The sequence below is a fragment of the Pinus tabuliformis genome, chromosome 6 (assembly GCF_031772625.1).
Source record: "Pinus tabuliformis cultivar Carrire ecotype Pingquan chromosome 6, CPIR1, whole genome shotgun sequence".
In the NCBI taxonomy this organism is placed as follows: domain Eukaryota; kingdom Viridiplantae; phylum Streptophyta; class Pinopsida; order Pinales; family Pinaceae; genus Pinus; species Pinus tabuliformis.
Window position 1 is genome coordinate 1,617,102,803 of NC_142292.1, and position 27,788 is coordinate 1,617,130,590.

The following is a 27,788-nucleotide window of genomic DNA, read 5'->3' on the forward strand; positions in this document are numbered from 1 at the left end:
AGAGATCTAATATTGTCTACATGTGTTGAACATAAGTCTTAAACTTCCAACATGTTTTCTCAATAATCCAAATATTTTCCAATCATCAAATATAGGAACTTTTCTTTATTCTAGAAAAAATACAGGTATTACTATCGTATGTCATTGATGCATATAATATTCTCGTTTAGTAACTAATGCTTTCATATCATGCTTTTTTACATACCTACAAATTGGAAAATGGGCTATGGATGGCATACTTTCTTGTGGTTTTTTGAAATATGGATGTGCTAGGGTCAACATCTGTGTAGAGAAATTTATTGCTTATATTAATGGCTATTTAATTTTTTTTTTAATTGTTTTTTCATGGTTATTTAATTTTTTTTCAAGGAAATATCTCGAAATATCCACCCGAAGGGATCACTTTCCATTGGCTTATTAACAAATCCTAACCCCAAGGACGTCGAGGAGAATGGATCCCATGACCTCCCATTAATGAGGTGATCTAAGCAATGGGAACTTGACCAATTGAGCTAACCATCAGGGGTATTTATTTATTTATTTAAATGCTTTATATATTTAGCTGTTGAATAATATAATGTACATAAGATTGATAAAAGTTATCATAAATGTGCACCCTCTTTATAGAAGTGTAGGGCGCACATATTTTCTTTGGGTCCAAGGTTAGGAGAATCTATGCTTCCTGAACATAGCATCACGGTTAAGAGATACATAGCCACCTATGATATAAAAGATGTTAGATCTCCCTCTTGAAAGACCTTTTACTTGCAAAGTTCCAAATCTATAATTAGGCAATAATAAGGGATGACTTTTTTAAATCAGTGATGCATTATCGGTACCATTAGTGAAATTTTGATGTTGTTGTTATGTTACCTAGGTTTTGAAGCAACATATCAGTGTTGCACAAATTGGAATGTTGGAGCCACTGGTCCAAGGATTTGCAGGAGTTAGCAACTTGCAGCAAGCATTCACTACTTGTTATGGCTCTTCTTCATGGGCTACAAGGTCATTGACTCAAACCATACAATGGCTTATAACTTTAGTGTGAAAATCTGTGGAGAAATAAAAAAGTGAATTTGAAGTGATGAAACAATGTTTCAATTGGTAATTCAATTCAATTGTGTAAATTTTTGAAGTGATGAAACAATATTTCAGGTGTAAATTGTAGTCCAACCAAAATTAAGTTGGAAACTCATATTGTAATACTTGACATTTCATATAATATAATATATGTGGTTGAAATTATTTATAGTTGTACTTGATATTATTTAGTATTGTAGCTAACATATGTAACTTTGTGATTCATATTAGATGAACATGCACATTGTATGACATTTTTTACATTTAGTCGCAAAATTATACTAGTTAATTTATATTGTTTAATAATGAACACATAAAATCAGTCTAAAACTACTAAATTAGTAGTTCATATTCATTAATGATGAATACAAATAAAATGAATATAGAATTACTAAATTAGTCATTTATAATGATTATTAATGAAATTAAATGAAATTAATATAAACTACTAAATGAGTCGTTTATATAATGAATATGAACTACTGAAAAAAGATGAATGATTATTGTAAATGATAAATTTTTTATTATAAATAATGACTAAAATTTTCATATATATGACTACTAGTAGCTAATTTACAGTATCTTATAACATGACTGAAATTTAGTCTTATTTAATTGGTTTCAAACGATGACTAAAATTTGCATATATATGACTATTAGTAGCTAATTTATAGTATCTTATAACATGACCAACATTTTGGTCATATTTCTTTGGTCATTAATTGGTTTTCTCTGGTCATCATGTAGTAGTATATTTTTTTACGTATTTGGTCATTAATTGTGGCAATTAATGACTAGATCAATAACTAAATTAAAGGCCAAATTTATGACTTAATATACCACTAGACGATAAAATTGAGACAACCAATTAATGATTAACCTAAATATGAGTCAAAAGTTGGTCGCGTTATAAGATACTGTAAATTAACCACTATTGGTCACCGACTCAAAAGTGGTCATTTATATGCAAATTTTAGTGATTTTTTTAGTAACTAATTAGCCATTTTGTACTAGTGATGAGAACAGAAGATGCAAAAGCATGGTTGATTGGAATGAAGAAGTTCTCAATATTTCATGAGTATTTAGAGAACATAAAAGCCAAGATAACTACCTTCAGTCTCAAGGGAAAAGCAGATATATGGTGGGAAGATGTGGAGTGTGTCAAAGGCATCAGAGTAGAGGAAATAAGTTGGCATGAGTTTAAAAGACTCTTCATGAAGAAGTACAGGTCAGAGATATTATGATGGAAAGACCAAATAGTTCTATGAGTTGAATATGGGTTCCTTGACAGATGAAGAGTACACAACGAAGTTTCTAGAGATGTTGAGGTATTTTCCCTACCTCAAGGATGAGAAGACAAAGGTCCAAAGGTTCATCAAGAGATTTCCTTTACCATTTAAAGATCGGATTGACGATGATGAGCCTCGGTCATTGGAGGGATTCATTGGGAAGATGGAGCATTGTTATGAGTAGTCAAAGCACAAGTATATGCCTAAGAAGGATTGGAAAAGTAATGAGAATACTAAAAGAAAGTGGGATAAGAAGCGATGAATACCTCAGGATGCAAGTGACAAGGAGAATGTGGCACCATACAAAAAGTTCAATGCAGTTGATAGAGGACATGGATTTAAGCTTGAGGAACAAAATAAGGGTGATGGTAGGAAGCCTTTGGGGTGTTGGACATGTGGGGGAGAGCATCCCAGGAGTGAGTGCCCATCACACCATGGTGGCATACCTCATATTTATAGTGCTTAAGAGGAATAAACAGTTGGAGATGTTGGGAAGAGTATTCCTTGTATTTATGCAGTAGTGGATAATATGCAGTTTGATCATTAGGCATCCATTATTGAGATGGAAGGAAATCTTTGTAAGCAATTTGTATCCATTTTTATTGACCCTAGATCTAACTAGAGTTATATCAGTCCTGACGTAGTGGATATGTGTTGCTTGAATAAATAGATGCATGCAAAATCTTGGTTGGTGTAGTTGGGTATAGGGACCAAGAGAAGTGTTCATCATTAGGTGAAATATTATGCATTTGAGCTTAATTGTATGCCTACATCGTCACATCTAAATGTGCTTCCTTTGGGATCATATAATATGCCTTTGGGCATGGATTAGTTTTTCATTCACAATACTAAGGTAGAATGCTATGATAAGACTATTGAGTGCCTAGATAATGATGGAGAAAGGAGAATATTATAGGGAAAGATGAAGCCCACATCAGTGAGAATGGTTACATCTATGCAAGCAGAGAACAGTTGTTGGAAAGGATGTGTATTTTTTGCAGTTTAAATTTCCAGTGACAAAGGGAATATGTCGAGGAAGATGAAGCCTTGAAGAATTATCTTGTTTTGCAACAGTTTTAGGATGTATTTCCAGCAGAGGTTTCAGAGTTGCCTCCTCATAAAGAGGTGGTATATTATATTAAGTTAATGTCGGGAGAAACACAAACATATAAGGCACCTTACATGATTAGCACTCTGGAGTTGGTGGAACTGAAGGTGAAGCTTAAGGAGATGCTTGATAAAGGATACATAAGGCCAAGTGTGCGTGTCACCTTGCGGTGCAACACTATTGTTTGTAAAGAAGAAGGATGGTACTCTCAAATTATGCATTGATTACAGGAAGATAAATAAAGTGACTACCAAGAACATGTATTCATTGTCATGGATTGATGATTTGTTTGATCAATTAAAGGGAGAAACAATGTTTTCAAAGGTTGATTTGAGATCAAGATATCATCAGGTGCGCATTAAGGAAGAATATATTTACAATACTGCATTCTATACGTGGTATGGACATTGTGAGTTTGTGGTGGTTACTTTTGGTCTTACTAATGCTCCAACCACCTTTATGTGTTTTATGAACAGTGTGTTGTGTCCTTACTTGGACAAGTTTGTGATAATGTTTATTGATGATTTATTGATATACTCCAATAATGAGGAAGAGCATGTAGAGCACCTGGAAACAATATTGAGATTGTTGAGAGAACATTAGTTACAGGGAAAATTTTAAGAACCCCCCCTAAATTTATAAATATAATAAATGGGCGAATCTCCATGGTATATAGGAAAAATGGAAGGCGATTTTATCAATAATATAATATGTATATATAATTTTTTGGCGAATCTCTCTTACTCAATTATAAAATCTTGTAAGATCTTGGCGAGTCTTTCACTAAATAATAAAACTTTGTAAAGTCCTAGTGAATCTTAGCATAGGCTACATGCTAGTTTAATTCCCCCATTTAAATAGGCTACATTCCAGGTGAATACCATGGGTCAATACCATGTGCCATTTTGGTGAATACCATGGGTCAATACCATGTGCCATTTTTATTTTTATTAATTCTAATATTAGGGTTAATAATGGTTTTTTGCATGGTATTAATAACAATCTAGTCCATGGTATTTGTCCCATAGTATTTTGGCCATAAGTTTCACTTAAATATAACCCATTTCTTGAGTGTTCGTAAATATAAGGTGACTTATGGAGTAAATATAAAAAAATGTTTTATTTGTTTACCATACCTCTCGTTTATTTATATTTTTATTAATTTACCATACCTCTTTTACAAATATGGTATTTGGCCCATAGGATTCACTTAGACAAAACCTCTTTCTTGAGCCTTCATAAATAGAACGAGGGTTATGGACTAAATATAAAAAGAGGTTTTATTTATTTACGATACGTCTAGTTTATTTATAATTTTATTTATTTACCATACATATTTATATTTTTATTTATTTACCATACCTTTTGAGTAAGTATAAAAAGATGTTTTATTTATTTACCATACCTCCACTTTACTTATATTTTTATTTGTCTACACTCTTACATGTATATAAGGTGACTTATGGAGTAAATATAAAAAAATGTTTTATTTATTTACCATACCTCTCATTTATTTATATTTTTATTAATTTACCATACCTCTTTTATAAATATGGTATTTGGCCCATAGGATTCACTTAAATAAAACCTATTCTTGAAAATGGGCGAATAGATTCACTTAAATAAAACCTATTCTTGAAAATGGGCGAATGGAAGGTTGTAAGTCCTAATTTCAAGGGCTAAATTTACCTTTTTTACCCTCTCCCTTAAAATAAGGTGGGCTATTTGAGGTGATTTGTAAAAATGTACCATGATACAAAATATTCGCCCATTAAAAATTTAAAACCCCTTAATTTCGCCAAAGGGCGAACATTCACCCCTAAAATTATCCTTGATTAGTTATATGCCAAGCTCATTAAGTGTAGTTTCTTTTAGTCTCCGATTCACTACTTGGGACATGTTATTTCTAAGGAGGGGATATGAAGGGACTCAGAAAAGATTAAAGCTATCATGGATTAGCCAACTACTAGGAATATGGATGAGGTCATATCATTCATGGGATTAGTAGGTTATTATAGGAGGTTCATCGGGAACTTCTCATGGATTGGCTATCCTATTACATATTTGCAGAGAAAATGGAAGAAGTTTGAATGGATTGAGGAGTGTGCAACTAGTTTTGATTCGTTGAAGAATTCGTTTACAAATTCTCTAGTTTTGAATATTGCAGATCATGATAAGGAGTTTGTGGTATGTACAGATGCTTGCAAAGAAGGACTTGGTGGAGTCATGATGTAGGAAGGACAAGTGGTATGCTATGAGTCAACGAAGTTGAATGAGCATGAGAACAACTATGTGACTCATGATCTTGACTTGGCAACTATCATTCATGCATTGAAGATGTGGAGACCTTATATTCTTGGCAGGAGGTTCGCCTTGATGAGTGATCACAGTGGGAGGAGGTACTTGTTTGACCAACCCAATCTGAATGCCAGGCAAGCTAGATGGTTGAATACACTTAGTGAGAATGATTTTGAGATTAGGTACATCAAAGGCAAGGAGAATAAGGTTGAATATGCTCTCAGTAGGAGAGTGTAGGTGGATCACGTTTCAACTGTGAGCTCTAATGGGACAAATTTGCAGGAGAGGATCTTGCATGCAGGGTAGTATGATGATACGTACCAACAACTCAAGCAAATATTACAACAATGTGTTTAAGGTGATAGCGATGAGGAGTATCACTTCATGAGATATGGCTTGGTAAGATTCAGGAACAAGATTTATGTGCTAGATAATAGTGAGCTCAAGAAGCTTATCTCGAAGGAGTTTCATGTCATGTCATATTCAGTTCACCTAGGATATCAAAATACTTTGACGGTTGTTAAGAAGTTTTATTATTGGCCTAACTTGAAGAAAGAGGTGGTTGAATTTGTTGCGAGATGTTTGGTCTGTCACTAGGCGAAAACTAAATGTAAGCATCCAACTGGTTTGTTGTAGCCTATTCTGATTTAAAAATGGAAATGGGGGGTCATTTCCATCGATTTCATTGCAGGTTTTCCAAGGACATCTAGGCAACATGATTCCATCATTGTTGTGGTTGACAAGTTGAGTAAGGTAGATCAATTCATTGCAATGAAGTCTAATAATTCAACTAGTGAGGTAGATTAGATCTTCATGAAGGAGATAGTGAGATTACATAGTGTTCCCAAGAAGATCATATCAGACAAAGATGCCAAGTTCACTTCTAAGTTTGGGAAGGAGTTGTTTGCAAGATTGGGGACAGAGCTAGCTTTCAGTACATCTTATCATATATAGATAGATGGACAGACATAGAGGGTTAACAGGATTCTTGAGGAGCTGTTGAGGATGCATGTCATGCATCAACAGAGGAAGTTGGAGGAGTATCTTCCACAGGCGGAGTTTTCATATAACAATGAGTATCATGAGTCCTTGAAGATGAGTCCATTTGAGGCTCTTTATGGGCAGAGTTGTAATATTCCTACTAGCTACAATGATCCAGTGAATAGGGTGTTGATTGGACTGGGTATGTCGGTTGAGATGGAGCAAGAGATGCAAGTTATTAAAAATAATTTAAAGGCAGTGCAAGACATGTAAAAGAGTTATGCAAATCAGCATAGAGAATTCAAGGAGTTTCAAGTAGGGGAACATGTGTACTTGCACATCAAACCAAAGAGGAGCTCCTTGAGGATTGGATCATGTGTCAAGTTGGCACCTCGGTATTGTCAGCCTTTTGATTTCCTTGAGAGGATTGGACCAATGGCATAATGACTTGCACTTCCACCAATAGTGAAAGTCCATGATGTTTTCTATGTTTCATTGCGTAAGAGATATGTCCAAGATGTTGATCATGTGATTGATTGGTTTGTATTACAGGTGGAACCAAGGGAAGAATTCAAGCCAGACCCTTATTGCATTTTGCAGCGAAAACAACTCATGCTCTGGAACCTAGCAATAGAGCAGGTTAAAGTGTAGTGGAAGCACTTTGGGCCCGATGAAGCTACATGGGAGATGGATGATTAGATGTGGTCCATGTAACCTTCATTATGTGTTGGTTGAGAAAATGTGTTTAACTTATGTTTTTTTTATTATATAGATGTATATGTGCATTGTAAATACTACAATGAGTTGTGTTATAAAGATCCAATAAGCAATATGTTTTGAATATTGCATTGAGATGTGTTATAAAGCTCCAATAATAAGTATGATGGTCATGCTTTCAGCAGTTTGGTATGTCGTAAATATTGCATCAAGTTGTGTTATAAAGATCCATAAGAAGTATGTTTTGCTGTTTATAAGTGTCATAGAACACCGATGATGGTGTTCCACCAAGGGGGAGGGGTTTTTAATAATCCCTGGTTGATTTTCCATGGAAATAAAATAAGACAAGGATCATGGGACATGTATTACAAGCTGAATGGTAGGAAACATTATAGTTGGCATCACTTGTGGTTAATTAATGGCTATGGAAATTGGCAAAGGCATTGGAAAAGGAAAAGAGGAAATAAATGACATTTAATTATGAAAATAAAGGTAAATAGGAGAAAAGGAAGGCGAAGAGACACAAATTTTCATGCAAGGGAAATTAGAGGAAAATGAAGAAGAAGAGAGGCATCAAAGAGATAGTTCACAGCCTTTTTCAGTTCAATTTTGGCTCTCTCCTTTCATTCTCACATTCTCACATACTCTTGAAAACTTAGAGCATTCTTGGAGCACTCTAGCATTCACTTGGATTGGAGAAAGAAAGCAAAGAAAAGCAAGGAAGCACAAGGAGACATTTGGATCAACAACTACAACATAATTACTTCAGAGGTAACATGTTGCATGTGTGATCTCCATGTTGGTTTTTGGATGCATGGTATATGGATGTGGTTCCTTGGTTATGTGTTGCCATTGGCATGGAGCTTTGCCTCAAATGATAGTGGTTTCAACCTTGTCTTTTCATTTCCTAGATAACCATGGTGTAGCAGGTTACACATCTGTTTTTCTGATTATTTCTCTAGTTTCCTATGGCGGTGGGTTGGAAGAAATTATCTGGAACCCTGAAACAACTTGGTTTCCTTAGAGGCTATGGGTTGAGTTACTAGTCCCTAGAGCCTATGGCTTGGGACAAACACTCTGGAGCCCTAGAACAACTCAGATTTTGTAACCTCCGTGGGTTAAAACTTCATGTAATAAAGTTAATAAAGGAAAAATAATAACCATGGCCATGGGACACATATTCCAAGATGAATGTTGAGAAAAAACATAGTGACAGGCATCACTTGTGATTGATTAATGGCTATGGAAATTGGCAAATGAAAAGTGGCATTTAGTGGCAAAGGCAAAGGAAATGACAAAGGATTTGGAAAGGAACAGTGGCATTTATTGGCATTTTATTTATGAAAATAATGAAAATAGGAGAAAAGGAAGGTGAAGAGTCACACATTTCATGTGAGGAGGAAAATGAAGGAAAAATAATGGAAAATGAAGAAAATAGAGGTCTCATTAATAAAAATGATTTAGAGGACAGTTCATGGCTTTTGGTTAGTTCAATCTAGGCACTCTCATTCTATTCTCTCTCTCATACTCTTGTAAACTTAGAGTTTTCTTGGAGAAATCTTGGAGGAGTGTGGAATAATTGGGATTTCGAGCAAGAAGACAATGGAAAAGTAGGAAATCACAAGAGGACAACGGGATCAACAACTACAATGGATTTTCTTTGCAAGTACCGATTTGCATGTATGGTTTCCTTGCTAGTTTTGGCATGCATGTGGTTCCTTGGTTATGATATGTCATTGGCATGGAGGATTTCCTGGGTTGACAGTGGTTTTTCCTAGCCTTGCCATTTCCTAGATAGCGATGGTGCTGTGGGTTTACCTTTTTTTTTTTTTGGTTCTCATGTTCCTTATGGTTGTGGGTTGAGTTACTAGTTCCTAGAACCATTGGTTGGAAAAACGCTCTGGAAGCCCTGTAACAACTTGGGTTGAGTTACTAAACCTGGAATCCTTGCTTGGAAAAATGCTCTGAAAGCCCTTGGTGAGTTGAGTTACTAGTCCTAAAACCTCTACTTAGAAAAATGCTCAAGAAGCCTGACATAGTTGTGGGTTGAGTTACTAGTCCCGGAAGCCCTGGTTGGAACAAATGCTCTAGAGCCCTGGAAAACTTCGACAGAGACCGATATGGTGATGGTTAGTGATATTTGAACGTGAGGTGGAGTATTTGGTTGAGGGTTGAGGTGTTTTAGCCTCTGTAAGTGTGTTTTGGTTTTGTTCGAGTTGTTTCATGAGATCCCACATTCATGCTTGAAATATGGCAAAAGGGTGATTGGCTGAAAGAAATATTTGGTTCAACCCAATATATGGTCAGGTGGTACATAAAAATTCGAGACCTGGTTGCATTTGCATATGTTAATAAGAACTCTTCTCCTATTGTATTTCATGGGTAAATGTACTTGTCATTATGTGGCTTAATGGTTGTTTCGTCATTGATATATCTATGCTTATATGCTAGTTATGAGCATGGTTTATAACAAACTTGAGTTATGGATGTCATCATGTTTCGGTTATTATATTAAATGTTAATGAATGAATTACCTAATAAATAGCATTGCAACTATTGGGAGGGGATATTGGTTCTCAATGATGACTCTTAGATGAGTATGAGATCCATATGCTTAGATCTCTTATTATGACCTATAGATTACATGTTTACAATATATTTGATGAAATTATTGACACGGCTAGTGGGGGTAAGGTCAAGTGCTTATTCAAGTGTTTACATTAGTAACCTTGTTTCAATGTTATTTATCATTTCTAGAAGTTTCATGAAGTTCTGGGTAGTGGCTTGAGACCTAGCCCTAAAAAAGTGGCTTAGAATCTAGGGTTGCTGGCACAAAACTGCTGGATAAAGGCCACAATCACATGGATGCCTTGTTCTGGGAGTGACTAGAGGTTCTCATTCACATGCATGACCTTTTATCACTATGATTGAGGCTCTAGTTCAACAAAATAGTAAGTTGTCTCATGGGTTAGTCACCTGGAAGGGTTGGTTGGCTCCTAAAGGTTTCGTAGCATCATTAGAAGGCCAGATTGGTTTTTTCTTGTCGGTTTCACTTCCTTAACTATAATTGTGGAGTTGAATCATTCAATCACAAGAGATACTTGCTAGGGCACAGGAGAAAGAAGAAGAAGTTAATGTAGTTATCCTTTAGAGCTTGTCAGTCTTACAAAGACATGGACCTCTTAAAATCAATCACGGATAGGAGGATAGGACTAATGGAGCATATGGCAGTCGGTCTCATGGTGGGCACATGTCAGATAGGGATGACATGATTATAGATGGCAGATTCATTAATACACTAGACACGATACGTGATGGACACAGGGTTTATTCTAGTTTTGGTTGTAACAGGTATCATGATCATTGTCATTATCATCCTTACAGAAGGAATGACAAGCGATATTTTTCAGATGAGTTAAAGAAATAAAAGGCACCTACATTTGATGGGGAGATGAAGAAGTCACGAGATGCAGAAGTGTGGTTTCTTGGGATGAGTAAGTTCTTTAGGTTGCATGATTACTCAGCAAACATGAAGGCTAGAATAACTACACTCGGTGTTAAAGGTAAAAAAAAATATATGGTGGGAATATGTAAAGAACTTTAGAGATATTCATGAATAGGAGTTGACTTGGAGTGAATTCGAGAGACTATTTAAGAAGAAGTATCTATTGGAGAGATACTATGATGAGAAGGAAAAAGAATTCTATGAGCTAAACATGGGAGCCATGACCGATGAGAAGTACACTAGCAGATTCTTGGAGTTATTGTGGTATGTGCCTTATCTCAAGGAGGAGAAGGAAAAAAGTTAGAGATTCATTAGTGGGTTGGTGGTAGAATTCAAATACATGATTGAGTTTGATGAGTCGAGATCATTGGAGGAAGCCATCAAGAAGATAAAGCATTGTTATGAGCAATCAAAGCACAAATTTGAGACTAAGCAGGGTTGGAGAGGTAATGATAAGAATAAAGGTAAATGAGATAATAAAGATAATGTAGCGCTTCCTAAGAAGTTCAATTCATCTTAAAAAGGACAAGAATTTTAGTATGAGGAGCAGAACAAGGGTGTAAGATGGAAGCCTTTACAGTGTTGGACTTGTGGAAAGGATCATTGCAGGAGATATTGTCCAAAACATTAGGGTGGTAGACCACAGATTTATAGTGCTTAGGACGCATAGACAATGGGGGATGTTGGATATATTATTCCTCATATTTATGCAACGTTGGATAGCATGCAGGAAGATCATCAAGCATATATTATCGAGATGGACAATAAGCTTTGTGATCAAGTTGTTTCTATTTTGATTGACCCTAGACCTAATTGTAGTTATATTAGTCCTGACTTGGTGGATAAGTTTGGTTTGAATAAAGAAGTGCATGCAAAGTCTTAGTTAGTGCAGTTGGCTATAAGTACTAAGAAGAGAGTTTATCATTGGGTAAGAGCTTGTGCATTTGAATTGAATGGTATGCCTACATCCACACATTTGAATGTACTTCTGTTGGGATCATATAGTATGATTTTGGGTATGGACTGGCTATATCTTCATAGGACTAAGGTAGACTGTATGATAAGGCTATTGAGTTCTTGGATGACAATGGGGAGCAAGGAATCTTGCAGGGTAAGAAGAAGGCTATGTTAGTCATAATAGTTATATCTATGCAAGAAAAGAACAATTGCAGGAAAGGGTGTATGTTATTTGCAGTGTGTATTTCTATTGATAAAGGTAAGGATGTTGAGTTTGCAGAGGTATTGAACAGGTACTCGGTTCTACAACAGTTTTAGGATGCATTTTCCACAAATATTTCATAATTTTTGCCTCACAATGAAGTGGACTTTTCTATTGAGTTGGTACTAGAGGTAGCACCAACATCAAAGTCACCATACAGGATGAGCACACTAGAGTTAATGGAATTGAAGCTGCAATTGAAGGAAATGCTTGACAAGGGGTACATTAGGCCAAGTGTGTCACCATGGGGTGCACTGGTATTGTTTGTAAAGAAGAAGGATGGTACTCCCAAGTTATGCATTGATTACATGCATTTGAACAAGGTGATAATAACGAATATATATATGTTGCTGAGGATTGATGAATTGTTTGATCAATTGAAGGGAGAAGCAATGTTCTCGAAGATTGACTTGAGATTAGGATACCATAAGGTAGGCATTAAAGAAGAGGATATTTACAAGATAACTTTCAAGACGAGGTATGGGGATTATGAGTTTGTTGTAGTTCCTTTCAGTTTTACTAATGCTCCAGCTACTTTTATGTGCTTGATGAGTGCATTGCATCCTTATTCAAATAAGTTTTTATTGTATTCATTGATGATATATTTATATATTCCAAGAATGAGGATGAACATACCGAACATTTAGCAGCAGTATTCAGATTTCTAAGAGAGCATCAGTTGTATGCCAAGCTTAGCAAATGTAGTTTCTTTCAGACAAATTCACATTACTTAGGACATGTGGTTTCCAGGAAGGAATAGAAATGGATCCAGAAAAGTTAAAAGCTATCATGGAATGGGCATCTCCTAGGAATGTGGATGAGTTAACGCCATTTATGGGGTTTGAAAGTTAGTACAAGAGGTTTATGAGTAAGTTCTCGTAGAATACTTATCCTATTACATCGTTGCAAAGGAATGGTAAGAAATTTGAATGGACAGAGGAATACATAGTGATTTTTGAGTAGTTGAAGCAGTTGTTAACAAATTCCCTAGTTTTAAAGATTGCAGATCCCTATAAAGAGTTTGTGGTGTGAACAAATGATCGCAAGAGAGGAATTGGTGGAGTCTTGATGTAGGAAGGATAGGTAGTGTGCTATGAATCAAGGAAAGTGAATAAGCACGAGCAAAACTATGTCACACACATGATCTTGAGTTGGCAGTGATCATACATGCATTGAAGATGTGGAGGTTCTATCTTCCTGACAAGAGGTTCATATGAATGTGATCATAGTGGATTGGGGTATCTATTTGACCTAACAAATATAAATGCTAGACAAGCTAGATGGTTGTCCATGATTAGTGAGTTTGACTTTGAGATTAGGTACATTAAAGGTAAAGAGAATAGGATTGGAGATGCTCTTAGGAGGCGGATACCAGTAAATCGCATTTCAACTATGAGTTCTTATGGGAAATATTTACAGGATCAAATGTTATAGGCAGGTCAGCAGGATGATAGGTATAGATAGCTTAGGCAAAGGTTACAACAGGGTATAGGTGAACAGGATGTGGACTATCATCTTCAACAGATGGATTGGTCAGATTTAGGGACATGATCGATGTGCCAAACAAGAGTGAGCTCAAGAAGCTTATCTTGAGGGAATTTCATGCTAAGTCATATTTAGGTCACCAAGGATATCAAAAACCATTGATAGCGGTGAAGAGATTTTATTATTGTCCAAATCTAAAGAAGGAAGTGGCAGAGGAGTTTGTGGCTAGATGCTTGGATTGTCAATAGGTAAAAGTAGAGTTTAAGCATCCAGGTGGTTTACTACAACTGATTTTAATTCTCGAGTGGAAATTGAAGTTCATTTCCATGGATTTCATCACAGGATTTCCAAGGAAATATAGACAATATGATTTTATTATGGTTGTGGTGGACAAGTTGAAAAAGGTAGTGCACTTCATTCCAGTAAAGTATGCATATTCAACTAGTGATGTGGCACATGTATTCATCAGAGATGTGGTGAGGTTACATGGTGTTCCGAAAAAAGATTGTGTTAGACAGGGATGCTAAGTTCACTTTGAGATTCTGGAAATAGTTATTTGCAGGTTTGGGTACAGAGTTGGACTTCAATACAACTTATCATCTACAAAAAGATGGATAGACAAAGAGGGTCAACAAGATTCTAGAGGACATGTTGAGGATGTATGAGATGCATCAACAACGAAAGTGGGAATAGTATCTACCTCTGGTTGAGTTTTCTTACAACAATGGGTATCAAGAGTCGTTGAGGATGAGTCCATTTGAGGCAATCTATGGGTAGAGTTGTAATACTCCTATAAGTTGTAGTGATCCAGTTAACATGGTGTTAATAGGACGAGGCATGTTGGAAGAGATGGAATAGGATATGCAGGTTATCATGCAAAATTTTAAAAGTAGCACAGGATAGGTATAAAAGTTATGCATATCAACACAGGTTGTTTAAGCAGTTTCAAGTTGGGGAACATGTGTATTTGTGCATCAAGCCCATGAAGAGCTCCTTGAGGATTAGGCTATGTGTGAAGTTAGCACCTCAATATTGTGGGCCTTTCGAGATCTTTGAGAGGATTCAACCTATGGCCTATCAACTTGCACTGCCTTTGATAATGAAAGTCCGTGATGTTTTCCATGTTTCATTTCTTAAGAAGTTTGTTAAATATGTTGATCATGTGATTGACTTATATGTATTGCAGGTAGAGCTAGAAGGATAATTCCAATATGAACCTCACTGCATTTTGCAGAGAAATATGCTCATGCTCTGGAACTGAGCAATCGACCAGGTTAAAGTGCAATGGAAGTAGTTTGGGTGCGATGAAGCTACATGGGTGATCGTTGATCAAATGCAGGCTAGGTATCCTTCCTTGTTTATCGGTTCAAGCAAAGAAGTTTTGGTGTATGTGTTAATGTTGTGTTTTGTTCATGTCCATGTATATGTATATGTATGATGTAAATACCACAATGAGCTATGCTATAAAGCTCCAATAAGCAGTATGATTGTCATGTTTTCATGTTTATCATGATTGATTATGATTTCAATAGGTTGATCATTGTAAATACTGCAATGAGCTAAGTTATAAATCTCCATAAGCAGTATATCATGTTTTTCAGGGTTTTTTCTAGTTGTAGGTGTCATTGAACACTGAGGATGGTCTTCCCCTAAGGGGAGGAGTTTGTAACAACCCTGGGTTAAAACTTCATGTAATAAATTTAATAAAGAAAAAATTATAACCATGGTCATGGGACACGTATTCCAAGTTGAATGTTGTGAAAAAACATAGTGACGGGGATCACTTGTGATTAATTAATGGCTATGGAAATTGGAAAAGGCAATGGAAAAGTGGAATTTATTGGAATTTTATTTATGAAAATAATGAAAATAGGAGAAAAGGAAGGTGAAGAGTCATAGGTTGCATGAGAGGAGGAAAATGAAGGAAAAATAATGGAAAATGAAGAAAATAGAGGCCTCATTAATAAAAAGGATTATGAGGATTAGTTCATGGCTTTTTGTCAGTTCAATCTTGGCACTTTCATTCTATTCTCTCTCTCATACTCTTGCATACCTAGAGTTTTCTTAGAGAACCCTTGGAGGAGTGTGGCATACTTGGGATTTAGAGAAATAAGGAAAAGGAGAGCATGAAAGCACAAGAGGACAAGGGGATCAACAACTACAAAAAACTTTCTTTGAATGTACTGAGTTGCATGTATGATTTCCTTTCTAGTTTTTCCATGCATAGCACATGCATGTGGTTCCTTGGTTATGGTCTATCATTAATATGGAGGATTACCTGGATTGACAGTGGTTTTACCTAGCCCTTCCATTTCCTGTATGGTCATGTTATTATGGGTTTACTTTTGTTTTCTAGTTGGTTCTCATGTTCCTTATGGTTGTGGGTTAAGTTAGTAGTTCCTGGAAGCCTTAGTTGGAGAAACACTCTGGAAGCCCTTTAACAACTTGGTCTGAGTTACTAGTCCTGGAAGCCTTGGTTGGACAAATGCTTTGGAAGCCCTTGGTGGGTTGAGTTTCTAGTCCTAGAACACCTAGTTGGACAAACGCTCTAGAAGCCCGAAAACAACCATGGGTTGAGTTACTAATCCTAGAAGCCCTCATTGGAACAAATGCTCTAGAACCATAGACAACTTCAGTAGAGACCGATCTGGTGATGGTTAGTGATGCCTGACCGTGAGGTGGAATCACTGGTTGGAGGTTGAGGTGGTTTGGCCTCTAGAAACCTTGCTTTGGTTTTGTTCGAGTTGTTTCATTAGGTCCCACATTCACGCTTGGAATATGGCACTAGGGTGATTGACTGAAAGAAAGATTTGGTTCAACCCAATCTATGGTCGGGTGGTACGTGGAAGTATGAGACCTGGTTGCAATTGCATATGTTAATAAGAGATATATCCCTCTTGTATTTTATGGGTAAATGTACTTTTCATTATGTGGATTTAACAGTTGTTTCCTCATTGATATATCTTTGGTTATATGTTGGTTATGAACATGGTTTATGATAGACTTGATTTATGGATCTCATCATGTTTTGGTTGGTATATGAAATGTTAATGAATGAATGACCTAATAGATAAAATTTCAGCTATTGGGAGGAGATATTGGTTCTCCTTGATGATTCTTAGATAAGTATGAAATCCCTATGCTTAGATCTGTTGTAATGACCTATAGATTACATGTTTACAATATGTTTCAGGAAATGTGCAGCATGGATAGTGGGGGTCAAGTCAATTCCTTGTTCAATTGTTTACATTAGTAACCTTATTTCATTGCTATTTATCAGTTATGGAAGTTTCATGAAGTTTTGAGCAGTGGCCTAAAACCTAGCACTAAAAGAGTGGCTCAGAATCGAGGGTCGCTAGCATAGAACTGCTTGAAAAAGGCCACAGTCGCATGGAGGCCTTATTGTGGGAGCGACTAGAGGGTCTCAGTCGCATGCATGCCTTGTCATCAGTGCGACTTTGGCTCTAGTTCAACAAAACAATATGTTGTCTCAGGGGTTAGTCACCTAAAAGGGTTGGTTGGCTCCTGAAGGTTCTCTAGCATCTGTGGAAGGTTAGATTGGTATTGTCATGTTAGTTCCACTTCTTTAACTGTACTTTGGGAGTTGAATCATATAATAGTAACTCTTCGTCACATGTTTACCCTAGTGGATTGATTATCTTGTGTAAATGTGGGAGAAGGGTGTTACAGGTTTCATGGATGCCCTAGGTTTAATTACCAGTTCCTGGAGCCCTAGACAACTTGGGTAAAGACCAATACGGTTGATGTTAGTGATTTCTGGACCATATATGTGAAATAATTGTGCTTGAGGGTTGTGGTGGTTTGGCCTTTGGAAGCCTTGGTTGGTTTTATTTTGGTTTAACCCTTATTATCCCACATTCATGCTTGAAATATGATGCGGGGGTGATTGGATGAAAAAGAGATTTGTTCAACCCAATATATGGCTGAGTGGTACGTGGAAGTCCATGATTTGGTTGGAATTTTCATATGTTAATATGATCTATTTTCATATTGTGATCTATGAGCACTTGTACAGATTATTATAATGATCTTATGGCTGATTTGTCATAATTTCTATTCTGGTTATATGTTGATTATATGCATGGATTTATGATGTGCTATAACTATGGATCTCTCTCGTGATTTGATAAGTTATTGAATGATTGATGAATGCATGAAATAACAAGTGTTATTGCAGCTAGCTTGAGAGGGCATTAAGCTTTCTTGGTTTTTCTCAGATGCAGTTTAGAAGATTATGATCAGATATGCATTCATGATTTGTAGCTTACACGTTTGTCATGTGTTTAACAAAATGTCTATCTTTCATTAGGCATGTATTGGTCAAGATCTGGCTCAACTTATGTTTGTTTAGTATTGTTATCCTTATTGGCATGATTTTTGAAAGTTACAAATAGTTCTAGGCAGCGGTCTAGAGGCTTGCCTGAAAAGTGGCAGAGATCTTGCGATCGTATGCACTGAACTAAGGAATTTTGGTCATTAGTGTTGGCATCTAGGTCGATGAGTGCAGTTATATCCTCCCAAATGCATGCATGTAGTGTTATGGGTGTGCTTGGGAAGTTTCCCTTGTGAAAAAGAGTTCTAGCTCAGGGATTGATCACCTCGGTTGGTTTGTAGACTCTTGAGTGGTCTGTAGTCCCTAAGAGATAGTTGTAAGTTGTTGGTTAGTCAATCCCACTTCCATAACTAGAACTTGGTAGTTGGGTCATATCATAGTGACACTCATCTAATGTTGGCCCCAGAGAGCCTGTAAAAGTGGGTAAATGTGGGAGGAGGTGTTACACTGAGCTAAGTTTAAAGGGGGGATTATTAGGGGGGATAGTATTAATCTCTAATATAACCTATTTAAATGTGGAAAGACTCTAGGTAAATTTGTCCTAGTGTCCAATGGGATCACAAGCAACAATGTCTTTAGAAAACACCACTTCTCTCAGTGTTTCCTGATCCTAGCAACAACACTGTATAATGATCTTTTACGGAAGAAATTTACTATTGCTCACTTTCTTATTTAGGTATGGTGACCTCTAAGTGAGTTGAACTCAAATAAAAAATACTCCAATACCCATCCATAAGGGAGACTCCATCCTACATTATAACTAAGTAATGAGCCCTAATCATAACTACTAACTACTTAATATACCTTTTCTTATGAGACCACATTACATTTATTCCATGCTAACTAACTAGTGGTCATTATTTTTTTTTAACATCCATAATGGGCCTAATCCACTTAAATTGAATGACTAACATAACTATGCCATTACTACTCTAGTGGGCCCTTTGACCCCCTAATTACAACCCTAGGAAGGATCCTAATATCTTGCCATCAATGACTATAGAGCTCTCTTCTCCTCAATAATAGAAGGAATATATTCCTTCCTCTACCCCACAATTCCTCAATGACCCTCTTCCCTATATTTCAAGCAAAAAGAGTGCAAGATCTCTATTTTTCTATTTTGGAATGATTTGGAGGAGGCCAATTGGCTCAAGCAAAGTCACAAAGTTTACTAGTGTTTGCATCAACTCTTATGGGCATTCCAACCATGCTTTTTCCCTAAAAACCATCCCATTTCCTCTCGTTTCTTAGTATCTAGGCCCCGACCCTTTAGAAGCTTTTCATAACCATAATTCCATGGGGTTCTCTTTTCAATGACATGGATAACCATAATGGTTTCACACAAGTTCCTTTGTGAGCAAAGAGAGAAAGAATATTTAAATGGGAGGATGGAGAATGGTAATGGGAGATGAGTTCTTTCAGTCTTTATTAAGGAGTTTAGGAATGATCAATAAATCAGGGTAAATAATAGTTTTCCCTCAAGAGTTTGGATGAGATGTGTGCCCCTTCCTAAATAAGTATGAAGAAATGTTCAAAAGACCACCTATTAAGTACAAAGTGGATGGGATATTAACATAAGGAAACATGGGCAAGAAAAGTTGTATTTCAAAAAACAAGTATTAAAGCATATCTTCTATGCATCGCATTTCTCTTCCTAGTATCATGATCTCCATATGTGTTTTCAAACAAATTTTTTGATGAATAATATATTATTGGTTTGAGGCTTTTGCGTTCTATATTCTATGTAGTATTATCTTTCGAAGTCATCGCATTCATGTTTGTTGGAATCAACATTTCAAACCAACCTTTGTGGTTCATTATCATGGATCTAATCCATATAATAAACCACAGAGGTTGGTTCGAAACGTTGATGCCAACAAACATAAATGCGATGACTCTAGAAGACAACACTACACTGAATAATATATTTTTATATATTTTCTTTAATTCATAATTTTTCATTACACATAATCATAAAATTGACATCATAATTTCAATCACCATAAAAGCTCATACACATTCACTTAGCTTTGATCTTGATCTCCACTAAAACCATTTATTCACACTATAAATGAAATGTATTTTTTTTTTTATTTATAGTGAAATTGAAATGTAATTATTTCTTTGAAAATAAGAAAATTATACCTTTTGGACATCCAAAATAATGAATAGTGGGGTTAATTAAGTTCACCTTTAATGTTTAAAAATAATTGTATTTATAAAAATCAAATCAACATTGCATCCAATACACTTTTCTAAATAGACACTCAAACATGGTTTGCCATACAACAAACCACTTTTTATTTGTATTCGGTTGTAGTGGAGTTAATTGAACTCACTTTTAATGTTTAATAATAATTGTATTTATAAAAATCAAATCAACTTTGCATCCAACACACTTTTCTAAATAGAAACTGAAGCATGGTTTGCCATACAACAAACCACTTTTTACCACTTTTTATTTGTATTGGGTTGTAGTGTTGTTAATTGGTTCACTTTTAATGTTTAAGAATAACTATGTTTATAAAAATCAAATAAACATGGTATCCAGTACACTTTTCTAAATAGACACTAAAACATGGTTTACAATACAACAAACCACTTTTTATTTGTATTTCGTTGTAATTTTGGAAATTATGTAAGAAAATATTTTTTATAAAATTTTCAAAATAAAATAATTTATAAATTTAAATAACTTTTATTATTTATTTTTACAGTTAATTTTTTTAATAACTATAAAAAAATATAATCATGTTTAATAAGAAATTAAATATTAATAAACAAATTTGAATATGGATAACCAAAAATTAACCATATTTATTTGATGGCTTAATAATAACAAAAGTTCAAATTCCACCCTAATAAACAAATTTCAAATTCCACCCTATTTATTTGATGGGCTTAATAATAAACAAATTTCAAATTCCATCATGATCAATGCAAGGGTTCGTTCGGAGTGCCTTAGAAGCGGGTCGGTTAGGACTTTGAGTAAACAATTTGTTCACTCACCTGTCAGAAACACTTTCCCCGCCGCTTCTCCGACTCGACTCGACTCTGGGAATCAGATCTCTGGCTACTCCCATACGGAACCTAACCACCATATGATGAATATTTTAATTTTAATTTTAACCCTAGGGCAACATAGTCCCCACAGAAATTTGATTTTGTTTAGGAGAACAATTTCATCAATGGGTACGCCATAGGAAAACTAACAATTCTAGAAAGAATATTTTAATTTTATAATTTTAACTCTATGGCAACATTGTCCCACCAAAAAATTGCTTTTAGCTCACTGGATGATTTCTAAAGTATATTTCACGGAACATTTTATTTTGAGGAGAATAATTTTTATTTCATTTCAAACTTTAATTTGTTGAAGAAGTGATGAATCAAACAAAGCTTTTTCTAAACACGTACAATAATTTAAAGAAATGGTGGATCCGAGACCGAGCTGTAGAATTGGAATTTGGAATAAATTTGATTATTATGACAATTTTATTAGTTGTTGTATTAATTTTTATTTAATTTTGAAGATGAATATATTATTTTTTTTTCTAAGGAATCATAAAATCTATAGAATCCAAGATTGAAATCATATCTACGTGTAATAAAACATATCTGTTAACTCTTTCCTTACAACTAAGAATATAATAAGTTAATTAAAGCTCGGATATGATACTCTATGAATTGTGATATATTATTCGATATGGTTTATAACGCCCAAGAATATAATAACTAATTTAAAACTCACTTAAAATAATTTAATGTAGAGATTGTGAAATATTTAAAAAAAACATCAATTATAATAATATCATTTTTTTAGTACCTAGACCTGGTAGCCCTATACCACTTGACTTGATGAATGCACTTAGTTAGTTAGGAATGGAATGCTATTAACCCTTCGATTAGAATAAGCACCAGATGGCTTGATACCTTATCTTAGATCTAGACCCGGCACTTTCATTAAGACCATATGCGATGATTCGGGCTTTTCCCTTACCCTTCTCTTACTGCCCTTCACCCTAGCATGATGGAGTCCCTAATCCATTTAGTCAGTCAATAGACAGGAAGACTAAAGTAGGTATGGCAGCATGCTATTAAACCTTCCACCCCTTACCCTTGTTTCCACACCAACAACCTGTTTACCCACCAGAAGACATAGCACCTGCTATTAGCTCTAGACCACAAACTTCATGAATCCCTCACCATATGAATAGTGAGTGACTCTGTCCCTTAGGAAGCACTGCTTATAACCCCTTATCTTTGAAACACAGGATGGGATTATCAATTAGCCAATAGGGGTGACCTTCTAGCAGCAGATATCGTTTCATGCCGGATGGCTTGGATTATGTGGTCCATCGGAAAGCCTTGTTGGAGATGGATGGGATGGAATGGGATCAATAGAGAGAGTTGGACGGGCTTCAGACCTAAGATATGCCTTTTCTCATTGCTTAATGAATGCTTTGTGTACGGCTGGCACTATGACTATGAACCCTTTACTTACAAGCATCCACCAGATAGATACTTGACCCTTCAACCCACCGGTTAGTTAGTGCTGCCAACCATCCCTTCTGCCAGGAAGGATTAGATGGTGGGTACAGTAGTACTGCTTCCCTTGCTTAACCCACATGTATCACTAAACTATACACGCCATAATCCCATTGACAGATATTCCGTCACTTCTTTCCTTCCACATTTGAATCCAAATTCCGGAATTCCTTAATTCTCTCTCTTCTATTTCCGAGAGAGAAGAAAGGATTCTATCCATTCTAGTTTTAGAAATTCTAGGTTGTTCTTTCTCTTTGTCAAGGAATTTTTTTTGCTCAACTCCTCTAATCTTCTAATTGAATTCTTTCTAATTCATTTTAGTGAGATCTTCCTCTTCCAGGAAGAAAAAGAGCCATAAACTGGAATGGCTCCATATTCTTAGCTCTTAATCTTTGTTGATCTCTTACAGTAATCACATCTTGAGGTTTGCAAGGGTAACTTGGTATATCTACCATATGGTCATTGACCCGGATATGTCCATGATTCACTAATTGTCTAGCTCCGGGAATGGTGGGAGCCATACCCAATCGAAAAAGAATATTATCCAAACGCATTTCAAGTAATTGCAATAGGACCTGAACCGTTGAGCCTTTGGCTCTTCTAGCAATACGAACATATTTCAGCAAATGCTCTCAGGCATAACTTGTCTCCATCCGCTTCGTATCAGCTCAGCCCGGAGTTTCCAGTATAACGATCCTTACCCTATGAGCTACTATAATATATGTTCTCAACTTGATATCTATAAAGATAGATGGATCATCCTTATCCAATTTGTTGTCCATCTACCATAGTAGACTCACTCATTCATATATGATGAGGGGGCCCTTTTAACTCAGCGGTACAGTAACGCCATGGTAAGGCGTAAGTCATCGGTTCAAGTCCGATAAAGGGCTCATGTTTCCCACGAAGAAAGAGGGCTCGGGTGTCCATTTCTATTACATAGATAGAAATATTTTCACTGAAATATGAAAATGACAAAAAATCGGATTCGGATCCAGTCTGTTTTTTATCTTCTTTTATGAGGCGAACGACGAGAATTGAACCCGCGGGTGGTGGATTCACAATCCACTGCCTTGGTCCACTTGGTTACGTCCGCCTCGGAAAAAACCAATTTATCTATCTACAGTCATTTCTTCCAAGAATAAAAAAACGAGCTAACATTTGTTCTTATGTGGGTCGGTGACCTCTGATAGGGGATCAAAGCAAGATCGATGACTAACTCTCAACTCTCGCACAAGTTGTATGGCTTATTATGAAATATGTGATAAATATGAAGTATTTTGTATTTCTCCCAGAGAAATATCCCGATCCCATCTTCCCTTCGTTCTTTTGAACGTGAAAGAAGAATCTTTCTTCTTTCGTATCGATCCTTTGTCTATTCACTCATGGGCGATAATTATTGTTTTTCCATATTAGATTTTAGTTTTCAACTAACACAATTTTGCAGATTGGTTTGGTAGATCCCACATTATTCGAGTTGAAACGAACGGGCCATAACCATTAAAATGGTTCGGTGTAAATGGAATAGATCGAGATCTATCTCGATATTTATTGTATGTTTTATCTTGATACTAAGATCTTGTCCATCTGAACAACTCTGGGCAGGGTATTTAATCAGAGAAACTATACCGTTGAGGAGCTTTGGCAATACGATTCAGAATACACCGCATTCTAGGAAAGAATACACCTACCTACCTTTCACATAAATGCCTACACCTTCTAGTTAGTTACCCACCAGACTACCTCAAACTACCTATCCCTGTACACTTGCCTCATCCATGCTTAGTTGCTACTACTCCATTAATGAAGATAGACAACATTGCTAGGAAAGAAACTTTAGATCCCTACCTTGCCTGTCATTTTAGTGCCTGCTAACCGGGTACCCACCCTATCCATTCACCTATAGCTTCCAGGAATACTTTGTTGGTGAGAGGCACTAGTCTATGAACTACCCTATCCTTTCCTTACCTTAGAAATTCTTATGGGTGGGTGGTACCACTATCCAACTTCTGGGTATATAACCTATTCCGCCGAATAACCTATACTCTTCATCCATTAGAACCCGCTTGAACCAAGTTTCATGGATCATACAATACTAGTGATTATGGAAAGATAGTATCCTATTACTAGTGTGTTACTTGTAGTGAGCTTATACATGTGGAATACTAGTGAGAAGCATAGTGATTACCATTACCTGTACTTGATTCTTGTATTAACCTTGACATATGACTATTGTGTACAAGCACTATTCAAGCTATGAGTATTGTACTAGTTATACCAATTCCACTAAATGATAAATTTATTTTAAATTAGGTTGTTAATTATTAAAAAGAATTAATATATAAGTTAAATATATACATTTAAAAAATATGTAATAAGTTTTGTTTTGTTTTTCCCATTTAAAATAAAAATTGAGAATATGTATTTATATTGAAATCATTGAACAAAATACTCAATTGAGTACATCATACAAAAATATATTAGTAGTGGTGGTGTGCATAATCTAGTGAAACTGTATATCTTCAAACATTTCCAAAAGTTAAGACACAAATTTCCCAAACAAGTTATACAACATTTCATATTGTTCCATTTATACAGACACCAATATTGGTCCACCAAAAAACAAAACTTGGTGCACATGTCGAAATACTAAATCACCTCCCTATTGTCATTTTCACTATCACAACCTCATTATCATTGATCCTCTTTAATAGAATCTCCCCTAGTTGTGATATGATATAATCTAGATCATATTCTATGCATTGATTTCTGGTCTGAAGGTGCTACAGATTCTCCAATATATTAGATAATTCCTGATGCAGGGTTCTCATGTTTTGTAGATAAATCTCATAAGGTACTTTTTTGTTGTGTTGTTACATGTTCAAGGAATGTCTCAACCTCAATCGACCATTTGCAGTCCTTGTTGACCTTTTGTGTTAGTCATCCTCGTGTTAGTTGTACCTCATGACGTCATCCATTCATGTCACCTCTTGGTGTGTTTCATGTCGACTAATAGGGGATACTTCAAGGTCCTCCTTTGATGGATCTTCTCTTGTCGACTTCAACTCATTATCCAAGGGTTTGGTCTAGGAACTAGTAGCACCTTGGTGCTTGTAGACATTAGTGGGGGGCTTCCTCGTAATCAACAATAATCTTACCTCATTAGCTCCTAATTGGTTGAATCCATGAGTGTTCAATGTTAACACATTTATTCCAATTTTGTGGGTTGTTTCGGCTACCTTGGGGTCCATTTTCATTATTGGTGGGTTCCTTTGCTTTTGTTTATAATATAATACCCTAATGACTAACAATCAGATGATTTATACCATCCTCAAAATCAGCTTATTCTTTCACATGCTATAGATTTGTACCACCAGGGTTGAGTAGAAGACCTCGACATAAGGATATCTCACTCTTATATGGCACCCTTCCCAAGTTATGTTGGAGTTATCTATCATTTTATGTACTTTGATAGCTACTCTAGAGGACCTCTCTTCTATATGTTTGTAGCCCTGTTGATGTATACTACAACATAGATCCACATTCTATGTGTTGGTGGCTATGATATTTTATTTATTGCTTGGACCTACTATGTATGTATTATGGCCATGTACTAGCATTTCATGTCATGGATCCATAGAGTATGGTTGGTGGCCATGTTCAATTTATGTATATGCCAAACATGGGTATGCCCACCTTAGGGAAGATCACCTTATGGTTGAGAGTTGGGTATCAATATGGCTCTAATCTGATCCTTTGGTATTGACTCCTTCCTCACATTTTGTCACATATTTTTGTATCGTATTCTGGCCATTAGTTTCTCTTCTAGCCTCATGCATTAGGGAGCATCTGTTATAACCCATTTCTCCCACTTCATGTCATCAAGAGAAACCCTAGTCCTACCTTATGACGTGTCATCCTAAGTGCATCCTTATCCCTTCTTGACTTTTCATTTTTAGTATCCCATCACTCTCGCAGGTTTGTCATCTTGTCAGCCATTGCTCCCTTGCAGTGCGATAACCTAACACCTGGGTACCCTACTTGCCTTTGGCATGGGAGTGATGAAGGTGATTTTTCTAGAATAGGTCAATCCTGAGGAGATTAGTTCCACCCACTTGTTTATGAGTTGGTTGAGGGTAAATTATTTCGAATATTTCCTAACTTCTCATGGCCCTAGGTGTCAAGATACATTCTCTTGAGTTCAAGAAAAAACCTATATATAGATCCCCTCTCAAGAGGGAGAGATAATATAGATAGTATTGCTCATATATGTTAGTGAGTTTCTACCAAAAATTCCTTTGCATGTGAGGTGAGCCTAGTTTTGTAGTGATTCAAAGGAAGGGTCATGCCAAGGATAGAGGAGTGCATCTATATGCCAAGGTATAATGTATTTCTTCCATTCTAATTAATAAAAGAATTAATGAATTCTCCCCCATACGTTTTATGTCTTTTTAGATATATCTAGATTTGATTATTGTTTGTATATGTTGACCTGCCTTCCGTGGAGGAAAAAAAAAATATTTTGTTTGGTTGTCCTTGTGTGTATGGAATTGGAAATTAGAGCTAGGAGTAGGATCTTTGGGTTGAAGAAGGATCTCCAAAGTTGTCTGCAATATTCAAAATTCACCAACCTGCAAGGGATTATATATGGATCTTCTATCTCATTTGATAAGATGAATAGTATGTACTTGCTTTGAATCTTGAGAGTTCATGTAAACTTTTACATACACTATCTAATAGATCCAAGGGAAATATCCATGGAGAAATAGCTCCTTGCCTTTTGAGGTAACACCCATGCACTATATCATTTTGACAAAATACACATTTTAAACTTCCAATTTATTTAATTCAATCCATATAACTTATTTGTTTCTTTTAAATTAGAATCCATTAAATTTGACATGGCTAAAAATGTTGAAAAATGCATCAAGAAATTCTCAATTTGATTTTTGCCTTGATTAAATTGAGAAAACTCGAATTTCCACATTAGAAGACAACTTGGATGATGTTAACTTGAGTGACATGGCTTGTGTCACCCAATTTACTCAGTAAATTCAAGTTGGAGGAGTTATAGTTCAGGTTAGCATGTGTGATTGCTAATTTGTAGCAATCAAGGTAAGTTATCTAAGGTTTTTTCAGTTAAACTAGTTCCAACTATTGGACGAACTAGTGGAGGGTCAAGTTGTGCAGTAGAACTTCAGTCA